A 20,034-nucleotide genomic window follows, 5' to 3' on the forward strand; every position below is an offset into this window, starting at 1 on the left:
AAAGACCTGAGCTTATCTTTACCTCTCATCTATGAAAAAATTGATTTCAAAATAATTGGAAAACTATTTTACAGATGGTAGAAACATATTCTCCTCATGTACCACATGAGGGAAAATAGGATTATTATAAAATAAATGAGGCAATACATATGAATGGGGTTTTAAAATTGTAATAAGAGGTACACATGTAAAGTACTGCTACAACCAAAGGTTAGCACATTTTAACACATTAAGAACTAAGCACATAATAAATATAAATTCTGAATTTCTCATAAGTTCCACATTTTTTTATTTTTATTTTTTTTAGAATTTTATTTTTTTATTTTTATTTATTTATTTTTTTTAACTTTTATTTTGTCGATATACATTGTGGTTGATTATTGTTGCCCCTTACCAAAACCTCCCTCCCTCCTCCCTCTCCTGCCTCCCCCCCAACAATGTCCTTTCTGTTTGCTTGTCGTATCAACTTCAAGTAATTGTGGTTATTATATCTTCCTCCCCACCCTGTTTTTTTTTTTTTTTTTTTTTTTTTTGTGTGTGTGTGTGTGTGTGAATTTATATATTAATTTTTAGCTCCCACCAATAAGTGAGAACATGTGGTATTTCTCTTTCTGTGCCTGACTCATTTCACTTAATATAATTCTCTCAAGGTCCATCCATGTTGTTGCAAATGGCAGTATTTCATTCATTTTTATAGCTGAGTAGTATTCCATTGTGTAGATATACCACATTTTCTGTATCCACTCATCTGATGATGGACATTTGGGCTGGTTCCAACTGTTGGCTATTGTAAAGAGTGCTGCAATGAACATTGGGGAACAGGTATACCTTCGACTTGATGATTTCCATTCCTCTGGGTATATTCCCAGCAGTGGGATAGCTGGGTCGTATGGTAGATCAATCTGCAGTTGTTTGAGGAACTTCCAGACCATTTTCCATAGAGGCTGCACCATTTTGCAGTCCCACCAACAATGTATGAGAGTTCCTTTTTTCTCCGCAACCTCGCCAGCACTGATCGTTCAGAGTCTTTTGGGTTTTAGCCATCCTAACTGGGGTTAGATGGTATCTCAGTGTGGTTTTGATTTGCATTTCCCGGATGCTGAGTGATGTTGAGCATTTTTTCATATGTCTGTTGGCCATTTTTATATCTTCCTTAGAGAAATGCCTACTTAGCTCTTTTGCCCATTAACAATACTCTAGACCAATTGGAACCGGCAGATATCTACAGAACATTCCATCCAACAACCTCAGAATATTCATTCTTCTCATCAGCACATGGATCATTCTCCAGGATAGATCACATATTAGGTCACAAATCAAGTCTCAATAAACTCAAAAAAATTGGAATTATCCCATGTATTTTCTCAGACCACAATGGATTAAAACTAGAAATTAATAACAAACGAAACTCTGGAAACTATACAAACACATGGAAATTAAATAGCATTCTACTTAATGACATATGGGTCCAAGAAGAAATCAAGCAGGAAATCAAAAAATTTATTGAAACTAATGAAAATAATGATACATCATACCAAAACCTGTGGGATACTGCAAAAGCAGTATTAAGGGGAAAATTTATTGCATTAAATGCTCACCTCAGAAGAATGGAAAGATGGCAAGTGAACAACCTAACACTTCACCTTAAAGAACTAGAAAAACAAGAACAATCCAAACCTAAAGTTAGCAGACAGAAAGAAATCATTAAGATCAGAGCAGAACTGAATGAAATTGAAACCCACAAAACAGTACAAAAGATCAATGAATCAAAAAGTTGGTTTTTTGAAAAGATAAATAAAATTGACAAACCATTAGCATGGCTAACAAAAAAAAGTTTCACATTTTAGAAGATAGTTATTAAGATGATTCTAAGACTTGGTCTATATTTCTTTAAAAAATGATAGAAAAAAGAACAAAGCGGGGAGGCAGAGGAGAAAAAAAAGGAAGAAGAAAGAAAAAAAGAAAGGGAGACATAAAAAAGAAAAATCAAAATTACAAATCCAAAGATGCCTTTCTGACTTGTACTTTATAGAACAGATTTATATACTGTTTACATGGAACAAAAGAATAAGACATAATGTGGATAAAATTCATAAAACAGGTATTTTAGTTTAACATTTTTAATACAAATATGTTTTTAAAAATTGTTCTACATTTTAGCATTTACATTAAAAAACTGAATCTGAATTATGTGTAACTGTTTTGGCACCATGATGTAATTTGTTAGGAGACTAGGGGAGTCATTCTCTAGCAGAGTGCCAACTTACATGTGTCGTATCTTCTCTCAGCTAATCCTTGTAATCAACTCCTGAATAACATGTGAGCCTTATTTGCACATAGGTAAAATAGGTAAAACACATTCAGGAAAAGGTAGACCTGGATTTGAAGCTCAGCATTACTGAATCAGAACACATTTTCATTCCATTACAGCATCTCTCCTCTGTATGTGCTTATATTTTCTTAATAATTAGGTGAGAAATTGAAGGGGAGATAGGCTAATTTGGATATTATTAGATACATACAATTTAACAGGTACAAGATTAACATTATTTAGGCAATGTTTATAAAACTGGTAAATTTATAGAAAACAAAATCAGCAAGATCAGTAGTTCCATTTCAACATAACCTTTCAGATAATTTTCTAATGTTTAATCAAATGAATCATGATTACTATTAATTTGAATGTGGATTTTTTTTGGCAAAAAGATAAAGATTTCCCTACTGATTATTAAATTCACAAAAAGGCACACTGTAAAAATTTCTGCCATAGTAATTTTTTATTTTGGGAAATTGAAAATAATCTCATTGAAATTATTACCTATTTTAAAAGAAATTTTAATTTTAATTAATTGATTGATGGGGAGATGACATTTGCACAGAGTTGAATTTTTAAAATACCTCTGTTTATGGCAAATTATAATAATCTGTATGTGTAAGATAATACTCTTGCTTGAATTTATTTTAGTTTAGTTTTTTCCTTAATCTACATTTTCCAGTCACATCTAATACTCCAGAAACTTCATCACAGGAACCCATTCTAGTGTTTGATGTATGTCCTCAGATAATGATGTTTCTTTGTAAAATACAATGGTACTTCAAAAAGTTCATGGAAGGATCTGTATTATCTTTTAATTATATTTTTCCATGAACTTTTAAAAGTACCCCTGTATGCTATATGCTATGGTTTGAATGTTTCTCCCAAGATTAACATGTTGGAAAATTAATCACCAATGCAACAGTGTTGGGTGGAGGGGTGTAATAGAGGTGATTGGGTCATGATAATGGAAACTTCAGGAATGCATTAATGTAGTTACGGTGGGAGTGGGTTAGTTATCATGTTACAAAAGTGAGACTGACCCCTTGTGTTTTCTTTGTCTTTCATTCTTGCTTTGGCCTGCGTTCTGCAGTGGGATGACTTCCAGAAGATGGCTCCATGCTCTTGGACTTCACCTCCAGAACCATGAGCTAAATAAATTTCTGTTGTTCATAATTTATTCAGTCTATGGTATTCAGTTATAGCAATGAAAAATGGACTAAGATATTATGTTTTCTTGTTAATCTCAGATTTAAAATTATAATAATATTGTGCTATGTATATTGTCTATGTTTTCTACTTTTTATTAGTAAAATTATATTTTAATGTTCATCTTGTTTCTTTTTATTTGTGGTTACCTAAATACATGGCACTAAAGATAATTTTATCCACAATATTTAATTTATTCTTTACCCTAGAGATAAAGGCATAGATTGTTTCCAACTTCCAACTACCACGAGCATGCTCAATAAACAAATGTTCCATGGTCCATTATGGACCTATTATATAAAGCAGAGAAATTTTCTGGGACACACACACAGACACACACAAGTACTTTAAAAAAATCGTGGAAAAATAGAATCAGAAGAAATTACGAATCTTTCCATGAACTTTTTGAAGTACACACACATACACACACACACACACATATACACACACACATAAAGCTATGCCAGGCAACATACACACATACACACACACATAAATTTATATATATAACTTTATGTGTGTGTGTGTGTGTGTGTGTGTGTGTGTGTGTGTGTGTGTGTGTGTGTGTGTATATATATATATATATATATATATATCACCTGAATGGTTCTAGCTGTGGCTAGAGATAAAGACTAAGAGGCATCTGTCCTGCCTAGCAAATTGGGCTCCTGCTTTCCCTCAGCTTTTTTAAATGGATGATTCAGACATTTGCGTGACCACCTCTCAGTCACAGCATGATCTCCTGGAACTCATGCCTGCTTGTTTCAAACACACTGATTATAGCTCTCCATGAACCCTGGACCCAACAAAGGCATCGGCTCACGGGTTCCCTCTCCCTCTGCCTGTGTTCCCCAAATTCCATGTGTATGTGGCCTCCTCCAGGCATGCTGTCTACCCTCAGGGTTGATAAGTACTAAAAATCCTTTAACTTTCACATTATGGTTATGTCATTAATGCCTTGCCCACAGTCCAACCCCTGATGGTAAAAGAAACCCCAAAGGGACCCATGAGAGCAGATCTTTTGCTGGTGCTTTTTTGTCTGGGTCTCTCAGCTGCTGGGGACAGTGGTTTACACCTAATTTAATAAAGTGTTATTCAAAACAATCAGGCACAGAACTGCTGAATTAAAAGGGAATATAAACATTCAGTTCAGGGATATACTGCCAAATCATTTTAAAGAATGGTTAATATTTCACTTTCATCTTCACGTGGTAGTTCTATAATATATAATATTTGTGGAAAGAAGCAGGCTTATTTATCTGATACCTTGCAAGCTGTCTGGCCACAAACTGGGTTTGTATCTGGGCCCTGCATTCACTGAGGGTCAGAGAGTGTACCCAATCCCAATTTTATTTGGGACCCATAACTCCCTCTTCACAGCAGCTCTCTCTATGCCACTTTCTGTAGTCCCTGATGGTTTACAGAGGTTGAGAAGCTATTTTTCTGGGGTTGCTTTAAATTACTGTCACCTAATATCAAGCAGCTCTTCTATAAAAAGGAATAATGACAGAAAATGGTATTCAGTGCATTCAGTTCATCTTTGGACCACGTTGTCAGGAAGTTATCCACAAGTTATCAGCAAATCAAAAAAAAAAAAAAAATCAAACAACAACAACAAAAACAAACATGCACCTGCCACCCTTATGCCTCTGAGATTTAGCAAGCACCAAGCAATGCAGCTGGTGTTTACCCTGAGCCCAGAACACAAAAGTAGTTTTTTTCAACACCTATAAAATATTACTTCAATGCCTGCTTGCAATCAGAGTCTTTGGAGAAAAGTCTGATTATAATTTGATTCTTGTTGTTGTCTTTTTTGTTGTTTTTTTTCCCAAGTGATCAGCTTTTTCTCTAGTCAAGCTTTTACAATTATCTCCTTGCTTTGTTTTTCTAAAATTTCATGACAACATGGAAATACTTAAAATAATCTTTTGGTTCTTGGTTTTGTTAAATTTCATTGTAATATGTCAAGGTGTAACTTCTTTATCTGTTCTTTTTGGTACTTTATGAAATATTTCAAACAATTTTTTTTGTCATTCTTTATGTTAGGAAATTCCTGTTTATTATATTTTCAATTTTTTTTCATTTCTAATAATTTTTTCCTCTCCATTTGGTAATGCTATAAAGTTGTCTACTTTATAAGTTATTATAGTAACTCCTGCATTTCATTGATCGTATGTCTTTTCTTATCCTCTTACTTTCAATATACCTTTATCTTTGAGTTTGAAGTGAGCTTATTGTAAGCAGAATATACTTGGATCATGTTTCTATTTTAAATCCACTTTGCAAATTTATGTCTTCTGATTGGTGTATTGAGACAATTTAATATTTAAGATAATTACTATGTGAATGTGTAATTCTGCCACTTTATTATTGGTTTTCTTTTTGTTTCCTTTGATTGTCATTCCTTTGTCTCAATTTTCTTATCTTTCGGCAGGCTATTTGCGGATTTTAAAGAATTAAATCTTGATTTATTTATAATGGTTTCAGTGTATGTCTTTGTAGAATATTTATACTGATGTCTCTGGGTGTAAAAATAAACATACACAACTTATATAACAGTCTACTGATATCAGCATTTAACACATTTAGCACTTCCATTGAAGTGTGGAAACCTTACTTCCATTTAGTTTCTTCCCCCCCCCACCACTTTTAAATATTATTGTCTTGTGCATCAGATGGTGCTATCATTTTTGCTCCTATCACCAAGTATGATGTGTAAAACTCATGAAGATCAAAAGCATCTATTGTGTGTATCCATATTTATCCATGTTTCTTCTACATTTCTTCTTCATTTTTCTTATCTGATATCATTGCTTTCCTATTTAAAAAATTTTCTTTAGCCAATATTTAAGGTTAGATTTTCTTCAAAATATTGTTTTAGTTATCCTTCAACTGAGACTTCTTTAATTTTTCCTTTGTCCCTAAAGGATAGTTTCACCCAATATAGAATTCATGCTTGAGAAGTTTGTTGTTGTTGCTTTTCTTTCATTCCTTGAAAAATATTATTCCATGATTTCAGATAGGAAATCTGTCATTAGGATTGGCGTCCCTACAGGGAAAGCATAATTTCTCTCTGGCTTCAATCAAAATTGAGTGTGTTTGTTTTTTGTTTTCAGTTATTAAAAGTTTAGTTATGATGTGTTTTGGTATAAAATTATTTAAGTTTTTTTCCGTTTTGGGTTTGCTCAACCTCTCAGATCTGTAGGTTTTTGTCTTTCACCAAATTTGAAAAGTTTTCAGCCATAACTTCTTCAAATACTCCTTTAGTCCCATACTTTTTCTTTTTTTCTTGGACTCTGATGGCATAAATCCTGGATGATTAGTTATTGCCCTGAGCCTATGTTCATTTCTTTCAGTCTATTTTTCTCTCCAATGTTGAGATTGGTAGCGTTCTATTTTTATTCAGTTTAGTTCAAATGGTTCTATCTTTTGTCATCTGCCATCTATTACTGAGTCCATCCAGTGAGGGTTTATTATTTTTTAATTTAATATTTTTTAATTCTGTGCTTTCCATAGGTTATTTTTATGAATGTTTGTTGATATTTTCTATTCTTTTATTTGTTTTAAGAAAATTTGTAATTTATTGCTGAAGCATTTTTATGATGGGTACTTTTAAGTTCTTATCTGATAATTCCAACATCATATTCAACTTGATGTTGGCATCAGTCCTTTCTCAATCAAGTTGTGATTGTTTTGTTGTTGTTGTTGTTCTTGATATGACAGGTGATTTTCAAATGTATTCTGGAGATTGTGAAAGGAGACTTTAGATCCTACTCAAATATTTTATGTTAGTAAGCTGATACCCAGTTTAGTTTTAATACACGGATATTATTTTTCTTTTGTGGGCTGTGGTTTATTTACTTTTTTAAAAATTTTATTTTGTCGATATACATTGTGGCTGATTATTGTTACCCATCACCAAAACCTCCCTCCCTCCCCCCTACCCCCCCACCAATGTCCCCTCTGTTTGCTTGTCGTATCAACTTCAAGTAATTGTGGTTGTTATATCTTTTTCCCACGACCCCTGTGTTTTTTTTTTTTTTTTTTTTGTGTGTGTGTGTGTGTGTGTGTGTGTGTGTGTGTGTGTGTGTGTGTGTGAATTTATATATTAATTTTTGGCTCCAACCAATAAGTGAGAACATGTGGTATTTCTCTTTCTGTGCCTGACTCGTTTCACTTAATATAATTCTCTCAAGGTCCATCAATGTTGTTGCAAATGGCAGTATTTCATTCATTTTTATAGCTGAGTAGTATTCCATTGTGTAGATGTACCAAATTTTCCGTATCCACTCATCTGATGATGGACATTTGGGCTGGTTCCAACTGTTGGCTATTGTAAAGAGTGCTGCAATGAACATTGGAGAACAGGTATACCTTCGACTTGATGATTTCCATACCTCTGGGTATATTCCCAGCAGTGGGATAGCTGGGTCGTATGGTAGATCTATCTGTAATTGTTTGAGGAACTTCCATACCATTTTCCATAGAGGCTGCACCATTTTGCGGTCCCACCAACAATGTATGAGAGTTCCTTTTTCTCCACAATCTTGCCAGCATTTATCGTTCACAGTCTTTTGGATTTTAGCCATCCTAACTGGGGTTAGATGGTATCTCAGTGTGGTTTTGATTTGAATTTCCCGGATGCTGAGTGATGCTGAGCATTTTTTCATATGTCTGTTGGCCATTTGTATATCTTCCTTAGAGAAATGCCTACTTAGCTCTTTTTCCCATTTTTTAATTGGATTGCTTGTTTTTTTCTTGTAAAGTTGTTTGAGTTCCTTATATATTCTGGATATTAATCCTTTGTCAGATGTATATTTTGCAAATATTTTCTCCCACTCTGTTGGTTGTCTTTTAACTCTGTTAATTGTTTCTTTTGCTGTGCAGAAGCTTTTTAGTTTGATATAATCCCATCTCTTTATTTTTCCTTTGGTTGCCCGTGCTTTTGGGGTCATCATCATGAAGTCTGTGTCCAGTCCTATTTCCTGAAGTGTTTCTCCTATGTTTTCTTTAAGAAGTTTTATTGTTTCTGGGTGTATATTTAAATACTTAATCCATTTTGAGTTGATTTTAGTATATGGTGAGAGGTATGGATCTAGTTTCATTCTCCTGCATATGGATATCCTTTTAACCCAGCATCATTTGCTGAAGAGGCAGTCCCTTCCCCAGTGAATAGGCTTGGTGCCTTTGTCAAAGATCAGATGGCAGTAAGTGTGTGGGTTGATTTCTGGATTCTCTATTCTATTCCATTGGTCAGTGTGTCTGTTTTTCTGCCAGTACCATACTGTTTGGGTTATTATAGCTTTGTAGTATAGCTTAAAGTCAGGTAGTGTTATGCCTCCAGCTTTATTTTTTTTGCTCAGCATTGCTTTGGCTATGCGTGGTCTTTTATTGTTCCATATAAATGACTGGATAGTTTTTTCCATTTCTGAGAAAAATGTCTTTGGAATTTTGATGGGGATTGCATTGAATTTGTATATCACTTTGGGTAGTATGGACATTTTCACTATGTTGATTCTTCCAATCCAAGAGCATGGGATATCTTTCCATCTTCTTGTATCCTCTCTAATTTCTCTCAGCAGTGGTTTGTAGTTCTCATTATACAGATTTTTCACCTCCTTGGTTAACTCAATTCCTAAGTATTTTATTTTTTTGGTGGCTATTGTAAATGGGCAGGCTTTCTTGATTTCTCCTTCTGCATGTTCACTATTGGAGAAAAGAAATGCTACTGATTTTTGTGTGTTGATTTTGTATCCTGCTACTGTGCTGAAATCATTTATCAACTCCAAGAGTTTTTTTTGTAGAGGTTTTAGGCTGTTTGATATATAGGATCATGTCATCTGCAAACAGGGACAGTTTGACTTCATCTTTTCCAATCTGGATGCCCTTTATTTCCTTCTCTTCTCTGATTGCTCTGGCTAGTATTTCCAACACTATGTGGAATAGGAGTTGTGAGAGTGGGTATCCTTGTCTAGTTCCTGTTCTTAAATCCCCATTCACGATGATATTGGCAGTGAGTTTGTCATATATGGCTTTAATTATGTTGAGATACTTTCCCTCTATACCTAACTTATAGAGGGTCTTTGTCAAGAATGAGTGCTGAACTTTATCCAATGCTTTTTCAGCATCTATAGAGATGATCATATGGTTCTTGTGTTTGACTTTATTAATATGGTGTATCACATTTATTGATTTGCGTATGTTGAACCAACCTTGCATCACTGGGATGAATCCCACTTGATCGTGATGAATAACTTTACGTATGTGTTGCTGTATTCTGTTTGCTAGTATTTTAGTGAGGATTTTTGCATCTATATTCATCAAGGATATCAGCCTGTAGTTTTCTTTTTTGGTTATATCTTTACCTGGTTTTGGTATCAGGATGATGTTTGCTTCATAGAATGAGTTTGGGAGATTTGCGTCCGTTTCGATCTTTTGGAATAGTTTGTAAAGAATCGGTGTCAATTCCTGTTCGAATGTTTGGTAAAATTCTGCTGTGAATCCATCTGGTCCTGGGCTTTTCTTTGTTGGGAGCCTTCTGATAACAGCTTCAATCTCCTTTATTGTTATTGGTCTGGTCAAATTTTCTAAATCTTCATGGTTCAGTTTTGGGAGCTTGTGTGTGTCCAGAAATTTATCCATTTCCTCCAGATTTTCAAATTTGTTGGTGTATAGTTGGTGTATAGTTGTTAATAGTAGTCTCGAATGATTCCTTGTATTTCAGATGAATCAGTTGTAATATCGCCTTTTTCATTTCTAATTTTTGTTATTTGAGTCTTCTCTCTTCTTTTTTTTGTTAGCCATGCTAATGGTTTGTCAATTTTATTTATCTTTTCAGAAAACCAACTTTTTGATTCATTGATATTTTGTATTGTTTTCTGGGTTTCAATTTCATTCAGTTCTGCTCTGATCTTAATGATTTCTTTCTGTCTGCTAACTTTAGGTTTGGATTGTTCTTGTTTTTCTAGTTCTTTAAGGTGAAGTGTTAGGTTGTTCACTTGCCATCTTTCCATTCTTCTGAGGTGAGCATTTAATGCAATAAATTTTCCCCTTAATACTGCTTTTGCAGTATCGCGCAGGTTTTGGTATGATGTATCATTATTTTCATTAGTTTCAATAAATTTTTTGATTTCCTGCTTGATTTCTTCTTGGACCCATATGTCATTAAGTAGAATGCTATTTAATTTCCATGTGTTTGTATAGTTTCCAGAGTTTCGTTTGTTATTAATTTCTAGTTTTAATCCATTGTGGTCTGAGAAAATACATGGGATAATTCCAATTTTTTTAAATTTATTGATACTTGATTTGTGACCTAATATGTGATCTATCCTGGAGAATGATCCATGTGCTGATGAGAAGAATGAATATTCTGAGGTTGTTGGATAGAATGTTCCGTAGATATCTGCCAATTCCAATTGGTCTAGAGTATTGTTTAGATCTTGTGTTTCTCTACTGATTCTTTGCCTAGATGATCTGTCTAATATTGACAGTGGGGTGTTCAGGTCCCCTGCTATTATGGTATTAGTGTCTATTTCCTTCTTTAGGTCTAATAGAGTTTGTTTAATAAATCTGGCTGCTCCAACATTGGGTGCGTACATATTTATGATTGTTATGTCTTCTTGATGGATCAGTCCTTTTATCATTAAGTAATGTCCCTCATTGTCTCTTTTTATGGTTTTTAGTTTAAAGCCTATTTTGTCACATATAAGAATAGCTACTCCAGATCGTTTTTCTTTTCTGTTTGCATGGTAAATCTTTTTCCATCCTTTCACTCTTAGTCTATGTGAGTCTTTATGGGTGAGGTGGGTCTCTTGTAGGCAGCATATAGTTGGGTCCTCCTTTTTGATCCAGTCAGCCAGTCTGTGTCTTTTGATTGGGGAATTTAAGCCTTTTACATTAAGAGTTGTTATTGAAAGGTGTTGATTTATTCCTAGCATTTTATTGGTTGTTTGGTTGTCTTAGGTGTCTTTTGTTCCTTGCTTTTTGATTTACTGTTTGGTTTCTGTGTTTGTTGGTTCCTTAGGTTGTAGATAGCGTTTTGTTTGTTTGTTTTCTCTTCCTGAATGCCATTTTTATTATACTAGTGGGTTTTGATTTTTCTTGGGTTTTTATGGCAGTGGTAGCTATTTTTCAGGAACCAAACCCAGTACTCCCTTAAGGATTTCTTGTAAGGGTGGTCGTGTGGTAGTGAACTCCCAGTTTTTGTTTGTCTGAGAAATATACTATTTGCCCATCATTTTGGAAGGATGGCCTTGCAAGGTAGAGTATTCTTGGCTGGCAATCTTTGTCTTTTAGTATTTTGAATATATCATCCCATTCCTTTCTAGCTTTTAGGGTTTGTGATGAAAAGTCTGATGTTAGCCTGATTGGGGCTCCCTTATAGGTGATTTGATGCTTCTCTCTTGCAACTTTTAAGATTCTCTCTTTGTCTTTGAGTTTTGCCAATTTGACTATAACATGTCTTGGTGAAGGCCTTTTTGGGTTGAATACATTTGGAGATCGTTGAGCTTCCTGGATCTGAAGATCTGTGATTTTTCCTATACCTGGGAAGTTTTCTGCCACTATTTTGTTGAATATGTTTTCAATACAATCTCCATTTTCCTCCCCTTCTGGAATACCCATGACTTGGATATTTGAGCGCTTATGGTTGTCTGATATCTCTCTCAGATTTTCTTCAATGTCTTTGATTCTTTTTTCTTTCTTTTTGTCTGCTTGTGTTATTTCAAACAGCCCATCTTCAAGTTCAGAGGTTCTCTCTTCAACTTCGACAAGCCTGCTGGTTAAACTCTCCGTTGTGTTTTTTATTTCGCTGAATAACTTCTTCAGTTCAGCAAGTTCTCCTACATTTTTTTTCAGGTCATTGATTTCCTTGTACATTTCCTCTTTCAGGTCCTGTATACTTTTCCTCATTTCATCATGATGTCTAGCTGAGTTTTCTTGTATCTCATTCAGTTTCCTTAGAATTATCACTCGAAATTCCTTGTCAGTCATTTCAAGGGCTTCTTGTTCTACAGGATCTAGAGTTCGAGATTTATTAACTTTTGGTGGTGTACTTTCTTGATTTTTTGTATTTCTGGTATCTTTTTTTTGGTGTTTATTCATTGTGGCCGGGGGTTTCACAGTCCACTGGTTTGAGACTAATGACTAACTAGGATGTTGCTATGGTTGCCATTTTGGTATGGCTACCTCCGTGACTGCTCAGTTGGCCTCTAGTGCCTTGTGTGTATGGTTGCCTCAGGTCTCCGGGGAGCCACCTCTCTGGTCAGCTTGGACTCTGCTGGGCTGCTGGATCACTGGGCGGTACCGCAGGGTGTGTGATCTCTGCTGAGCTTTCACTTCCGTGCAGGACTTCTCCCTGTTTCGTGTGCTCTGGCCCGGGCTGTTGGATCGTGCAGTGGCGACCCCACAGGGTGTGTGGGCTATGGTTTAAATGGCAGTTTAATTTTTAGTCTTTGCAGTTCTATGTTAGTCTGTGTATTAGCCAGCATTCTCCAGGGAAATAGTCAAATTTATTTATTTTTATTTTATCAATATACAATGTAGTTGATTTTCAACACTTTGGCTGTTTTAAAATAATTGTTTTGTCTTTGATGTTCCACAGTGTCTATGTGTAACTATATTTTTAATATTATTTTTGCATACAGTGTGCCTCTTTGATCTATAGATTCATGTATTAAACACTATTAAACAGTACTTTTTAAACACTGCCTGTCCTTCATTCTAATTTTTCTTGGGGACTCATATTCAAGTTATTCTTTTTAATATTCTTTAAAATATTTTCCAACTTGTCTCTTTCTTACTGTATTCTTTAATTCTATCTTCCACCTCACTATTTCTCTTTTCAAGACTGGTTATGTGATGTTTAATACATATATATTTTTTAAAAATTCCAACAGTTATGTTTTCGTTTCTCATGGTTGCGTATTTAAGTCCACCTGTTCTTTCCTAGTAATGCTTCATTATCACTTAGAAACTGTAAGAGTATAGACTGTTGCAACTGTTTTTGAAAATTTACTTTATATATTTAAATATTTCATACATTTAGTTTTATAATCTTTATTTGATTATTACAAAATATGCAGCTTATGGGGAAGAACTAGAGACTTTTGTAGGTTGTTTTGGCTGACTGGCATAAATAATACATTATCTTGTGTCTGTTGCCTTTGTGATTTTCAACTTACTGCTTTATCATAATCTGTGGGTATCCCATGGAACTAAATTGGAAAAAAATTTTTCCAGAGGAGATGTGCTTTTTGTTTTGCTAGTAGCACCAACAGTCTCAGATCACTGCAGCAGTCCCAAGCTTTGTTACCCTACTTTACAATTTACATAGCACTGAGTATCCTTATAGCAGGGACGTTGTTAACATCTGCAACAGAGGCAATGATACTTCTCATTGCCAGCAGTTCTGATTCTGGCTTCCTGCTGATGATTTGCTCTCATTTTAAGGAATGTATGTGTGTGTGTGTGTGTGTTTGTGCATGTGTGTGTGAAGACAAGTCAGTCTGTAGAAAATTCTCTCTCTTTCAACACTAGCAATATCTCAAAATGTGTGTACGTAATTCCAAAAAATTAGGCATTTAAAGCTATTTTTAAAAAAAATACAAATAAATTAAAGTTGTGTATATTTAAGATATATAGAGAACAGATTTAAAGAAAATGAATGAGTGGTATTTGAATATGACAAAACCTGTGAAGATTATTTGTAAAGGATGGCACATTGTTAAATACTGCTGTAGTTCATGCTCATTACTCCCTCCTGGAACACCCATTATATATTATATGTGTGTCCTATTTATTTTGGTAATTAGTCATTTTTATCCTTACTCCTTTATTTATATTATCCATTTTTGTGTTTATATTCTACACAAGTCAATACCAGGCATGATGACTTTAAGTTTGACAGCCGCAGGGTCTATCACAATTCATTCCACAGATAGCATAAATACTTGTTCAGTTGAATATTTCATGAATATTTTTTGACAAATATTTTTTCACTAGAGTTCGAAATTATTGATAGGTGCTAATCATCTGTTTCCCATAGAATTTTGATACAAAACTGGATATTTCAAGTTGAATAGAAATATCTAAGAAATTAATTTTTTTTGCAGTTATTATTGATGAGACACATTGTATCCCTCATGACTTGCACGTTGATGACATAAATATCTCCATATTTTTCAAATGAATAACCTTCTACAGTTTAGAAACTGGATACTGTCCTCAGCATGGCTATATCAGGCATTACTGGCAAGCAGTAAGTTTTAGCTCAAAAAACTCCAACATTTTGATGTATGTCCTTCATCTCTACACTGAATGTATAACACAACATATTAATTTAAATTCCTAAGACTAACATGCACATATTGGTTTGGAAGTGATTTCATGTTTAGAATTAGCAATCTTACGGGCCGAGCCCGTGGCGCACTTGGTAGAGTGCTGCGCTGGCAGCGCGGCAACGCTCCCGCCGCGGGGACTGACCGGTGTACTCACTGGCTGAGTGCCGGTCACGAAAAAACGACAAAAAAAAAAAAAAAAAAAAAAGAATTAGCAATCTTATTGTTTGTATTCTATAATGTTTTGTTTTGTATTATATATTTTGTGGTTTATAACATTATAAATCTTGAAATTGTTCTACAATGGTTCATGTAAAATATTTGATAATAAATTCAAAGTATTATTAATTTCACTATTGTTCAGGACTAATATTTTAAAGTTTTTAAAATGTAGTTCATTAGCTTTCATAGATCAAATTTAAATGGAAGCATAAGTTTTGTCCTCCAGAGTTAATCACAAGTTTTAAAATATAGTATTATCCATACACATTCTGAATTTTTTACCCCTCTATACATCATGTTAATCAAATTAATTTGTGCCAATAGACACAGATATGGTGATTGGCACTAATATGATGACTGAATACGTGAAAATCTAAGGGCTTGTTGAAAATATAAAATTCTTTTCAGAGGTAATTTTCCATCGTAAATATTTTTAAATCTCTGTAAAATAAACTTTAAGCCAGTAAAAAGCAATAAGCAAATCTCTGGATGTTGTATGATAAATTTTGGAAAATCTTCTAAATCATCTTTTTTTCTATGACAATTCTCTGCAAAAAGGCATAAATCATTTTTCTAACAAAAGAAAACTGAAGGAGAAGTTTTTTTTCTTTTAATTCATTTTTTAAAAATGTTAGCCAAGTTAGGAAATTACAATGCGAAAATATTCTACTTAACTAGTACAGATGGGGTCAGCCTCTTTAAGAACTACACAGTAGGCCACAAAGACATTGTAAACCAAAAGGTGATCCAAAGACCATGTGTGAACCACTTGCTTGAATTTTATGTTTTTGAGTTTTTGTACTTCAAATATATAGCCTAACATGAACTTAATACAGTCCAAATAATATTTTTTGAAAATTTAAGCATTTGTGCATCTGCTATTTGGAAAATTGTTATATCTCTTGGGACCCACGTTATTCGCAGACAAAAGTGTTCAATATATATTGTATATGAGAAGAGAAAGATTGCTAATTGGTTTCTATAATGTCAATTAAATTTTTAATTGTCAATACTTAAGCATAACTATGAAGAGTGTTGTGATTATAAAGTAGTTAAAAAATACGATTGTGTCAACAGTGCAAATAATGCACAACAGTTAGAGAAAACATTTAATAAATATTTATAAATGTAGTACTAACCAGGAACTGAAAAGGTAAATTATTAAAAAGAAGAAAATAGTAAGAACAACATAGTCAAATTATTGTATAAGTACAGTTGGTACTAGATCTGTCTTCTTTTGTGGAGTAAAAGACATGGAGTTTCAATCAAACTAATGTGTGGCTAAACGTCCAGCTAGAAATTCCAGGCCAAACCTTTTTTCTTGCAGAGGAGCCTGGCCATGGAGGGAAGAGTCCGGAGGGAGATCACTTAGGGGAGAGGAGTGGGTGGGGGTGGGGTGGGGGATCCCTAGGCTTCCCCGGCCAAGAGCCTGGGAGGGCGCGGAGCAACGCGAGACAGACGACCTGCCGTGCCACAAGCTTCCCAGATGAGACACGCCTCATCCTGCACCCTGGAAGGAGTTGGCCAGCCTCTCTCAGCTGGGCTGCTTCTCCGCCTCCGTGGGCCCCGCCTGCGCTAGCAGCACCCGTGGGGTCTGGGTCCCCTGTGTCGCCCCTGCCCAGGGCCTGTTCCTGCTGCACCTGTAGCCTGGTGGATGAAGCCCAGAGTGCACAGATCTGCCAGGAAGGATTTTTTTTTTTTTTTTTTTTTTGGATGGTTAGTCCAAGCAGGGACTCCCTGGTGGCTTGAGGAATGTCTGGCTTTTCCTCAGCTCATTAATCTCGGTGGTGACCACTGGCTGTTCCCAGAAGACCCGAAGAATGAGAGGCCTGAGGTCCACGCGCTGCTGCAAGAAAGATTTTAGCTTGTCCAGAAAACAGTGCAGCCCAGACATAGATTTGTAAGGGCCCTGGGCTCACGCTGACCGCGCGGGCCCATGCACTGCCATAGCAACGCCCTGGACGCCCAGACTTTAGGCCACCGCCGCCGCCACCGCCGGGATCCCGGCCTTCTCCTGCTCCCCAAGGTTAGGGTGTGGCGGCGGCGGCCCGGGAAGCGCCCGGGCCTGGTAGACAAGATCTCCGCGTCCCTCCGATGCAAGCAGAGGCGGCGGACTGGCTGGCAAGCACGCCCTTCCAGAAGCACGTCTACTGCCGGCTCGCCACTGGCCCCAGGGGCCCGACGCCCCTACAGCCGCCGCGTCCGCTGCGGCCGCCAGGGCCTGAGTCCCCCGTGGCGTGGCTTCGGCTCGTGCCCTTCTTCCAGTTCCGGCCGCGGCTGGAGAGCGCGGACTGGCGGCGGCGGAGCGCCATCGCCGTGGATAAGGCGGCGGGGCCGTGGACGTGCTGGCGCTGCAGAAGAACATCACGAACATCACCTTCTGTGAGCTGGAGGACGACACGTGCCCGCACTGCCAGCCGGGGTGGACCCGGTGCCGCTGAAGCTCATCCGCCTGGCGCAGCTCACCCCTGAGTACCTGCCGCACTCGCAGGAGGTCCTCACCTCGCAGCTGTGCTCCCCGGCGACGCGCTGCGCCTGAGCCTCAGCCGCTGCCAGCAGAGCAAGAAGCTGCTGCTCACCTGGCAGGCGGGGGAGGTCAAGCTGCTCAAGGAAGAGTGTAAAGGCAGGAAGAAGATGAGCTCCCCCAGCAGCTGACGATCGAGGCCAAGGCCAGCTATTACCAGTGCCATGTTTGTGACAAGGCCTTCACGAACCAAGCTTTCCTACAAAGTCACATTCAAGGCCATTACCCTGAAGATTCTTACCTTGATTATAAGAACACGGCACACAGACCGATAAGCTCTAGAATGAGCTCGACATGTTGAAGGAACAGAGGCAGCTTACCAAGTCTCAGTTAGAGGCTGCACAGCACGCCCATGCAGTCAGATTCTTTAAGGATTATGAAATGCAGGAAACAAAAGAGGAAGAATTTCTGTAGTTATTTGATAGATGGAAAGAAGAAAAGGAGAAACTGGTTAATGAAATGAAAAAAGTATTGAAGGCATTTAAAGAATTAACTTCCAAGAATTCAGCATTAGAATATTAATTGTCAGAAATCCACAAGTCCAGTATGCAGATCAGGTGCAACACAGGCACGTTAAAAGATGCACATGAGTTTAAAGAAGACCATTCTCCATATCCCAGGATTTCCAGAATGTGGTGCAACTTCTTGACAGTCAGGAAAGCAAGCGGACAGCTTGAGTTCAAGCTCTTCATCGAGAACACGAGAGAAAGGTTGGCTCCTGACACATACAGAAACTTCGAACCTCAATGAGAGATGATCTAAATACAAGTAATGTTTTCCATAAGAAAAGGATAGAAGATCTAGGGCACAGACTCCAGTAGTAGAATGAGTTGATTATCACTCAGAGACAGCAGATTAAAAAGTTTACCAGTAAACCATTAAACAGTGTCAGTGAACACAAAGGGAGTCCTTCAATCTGGCAAACTTTTGAATCTAAGCCAACTTCCCCAGCTGTACCTATGAATGCTCAGCCCTACAGACTTTGGAAACTAGATCAAGTCTAACAGTGGCACATGGAAGGGAAAATGCACAGAAATTAAATAACCAGATGCATTTAAGGAAAGCTTTGAAGAGTAACCCCTCCCTCACTAAGGAAATAAGAGCAGTCTTGGAGCAGAGCTTGGTGGAAAAACTGGAAACCTTGGGAATTAATGCAGAGTGCTAAGAACTGTGGAATCAGCAGGACATGAGCGAGAAGGACAAATACCTAACATTCCACAAATTTGAGAATTATTAGAACATCAGGTCAGCTGTAATATTGAGGAGAGAGTATACTCTCTTCAGATAAGTTCAATGTTTCTCAGATGGATACTCTTTCAATTGGAGAAGAACCCAAAGCAATACAACTTCTTCCCAAGGGCAGACAATTGATTAAACAAAGACCCGATTTTACTGATAGGATATCTGTTCCAAAAATTAAGAAAAATATCACAGAAGATCATTTTCCCAGAAAGTCTTCAAGTATTATGACCCCTACCTTCAGTTCAGAGGAGGAGCTGGATGAAGACGACCTCATCTGGGTATATGTGTCTGCAGACCTGCTCCCTGTGTGCTCCTCCAGAAGCAACAAGAGCAGATTTGGGAGAAGCACCATTAAAAGCCACATGGACTGGACTAAGGGAAGCAAAATGGAGGCCTCCTCCAAAATGTTTCCCAAGCCACAGGAACATCCATTAAAACACTAACTGAAAAAGTTGAAAAGATTGTTTCACGTTACAGAAATGTGAATAAACCAGTTGGCGGGATTCATGTTGCTGAGGTGTTTATCAAAAAAGAATTACAAGAAGAACTAAAGTGTGCAGATGTGGATGATGACAAATGGGACATATCATCTTTAGAGGAAGAAAAATCTTTGGAGAAAAAAACTAGGAAAGAACAGGAAGATCCTCCACCTGTGAAGAATGAATCAAATTCTATGCAAGTGCCAAGTGCCTGGGGTACATTTAATCATAAAGGGCCAAAGGGAGAAGGACTTCAGGAAAATGAGTCAAGCACATTAAAAAGCAGCTTAGTAACTGTGACTGACTGGAATGATTCCTCAGATATATAATTCCACATGTCAGAAGATTCTTCCAGAAGCCAACAGTGTTTCAGTACCACGGTATTTCAGTAACCTGCTTACATGGTTCTAATGCTCCTGCCTTATAGTATTTCTTACAGCAACAAGGAAGCTGATTCAGAGAACAAGGGTCTCTTTAATGGCACCTACTGCAGTATTGAAAAACACATTGCCAGCAGTATTTTGAAGCAAATAAAGGTGTTTAAGATTTCTGCTGCTTAAAAATAACATGTCATAGAAGTCATAAAAAGTTTTTCCTTCATAATGGTACTTTAGTGTTAAGCGTATTTTTTTCAACTAATTTTTAAGTGAATTTTTTTCTTAAACTTACAGCAGGTTTTTGGTTTGAATTACCAGAACTTTTTTTAAA

General features: G+C 36.7%; 1 pseudogene; it reads left to right on the top strand.

The window, feature by feature from the left end:
- Window positions 1-17,175: 17,175 nt before the first annotated feature.
- On the top strand, window positions 17,176-19,655 carry LOC134376068 (cilium assembly protein DZIP1-like; annotated as a pseudogene).
- The last annotated feature ends 379 nt before the right edge of the window (window positions 19,656-20,034 follow it).

The sequence above is a fragment of the Cynocephalus volans genome, chromosome 1 (assembly GCF_027409185.1).
Source record: "Cynocephalus volans isolate mCynVol1 chromosome 1, mCynVol1.pri, whole genome shotgun sequence".
In the NCBI taxonomy this organism is placed as follows: domain Eukaryota; kingdom Metazoa; phylum Chordata; class Mammalia; order Dermoptera; family Cynocephalidae; genus Cynocephalus; species Cynocephalus volans.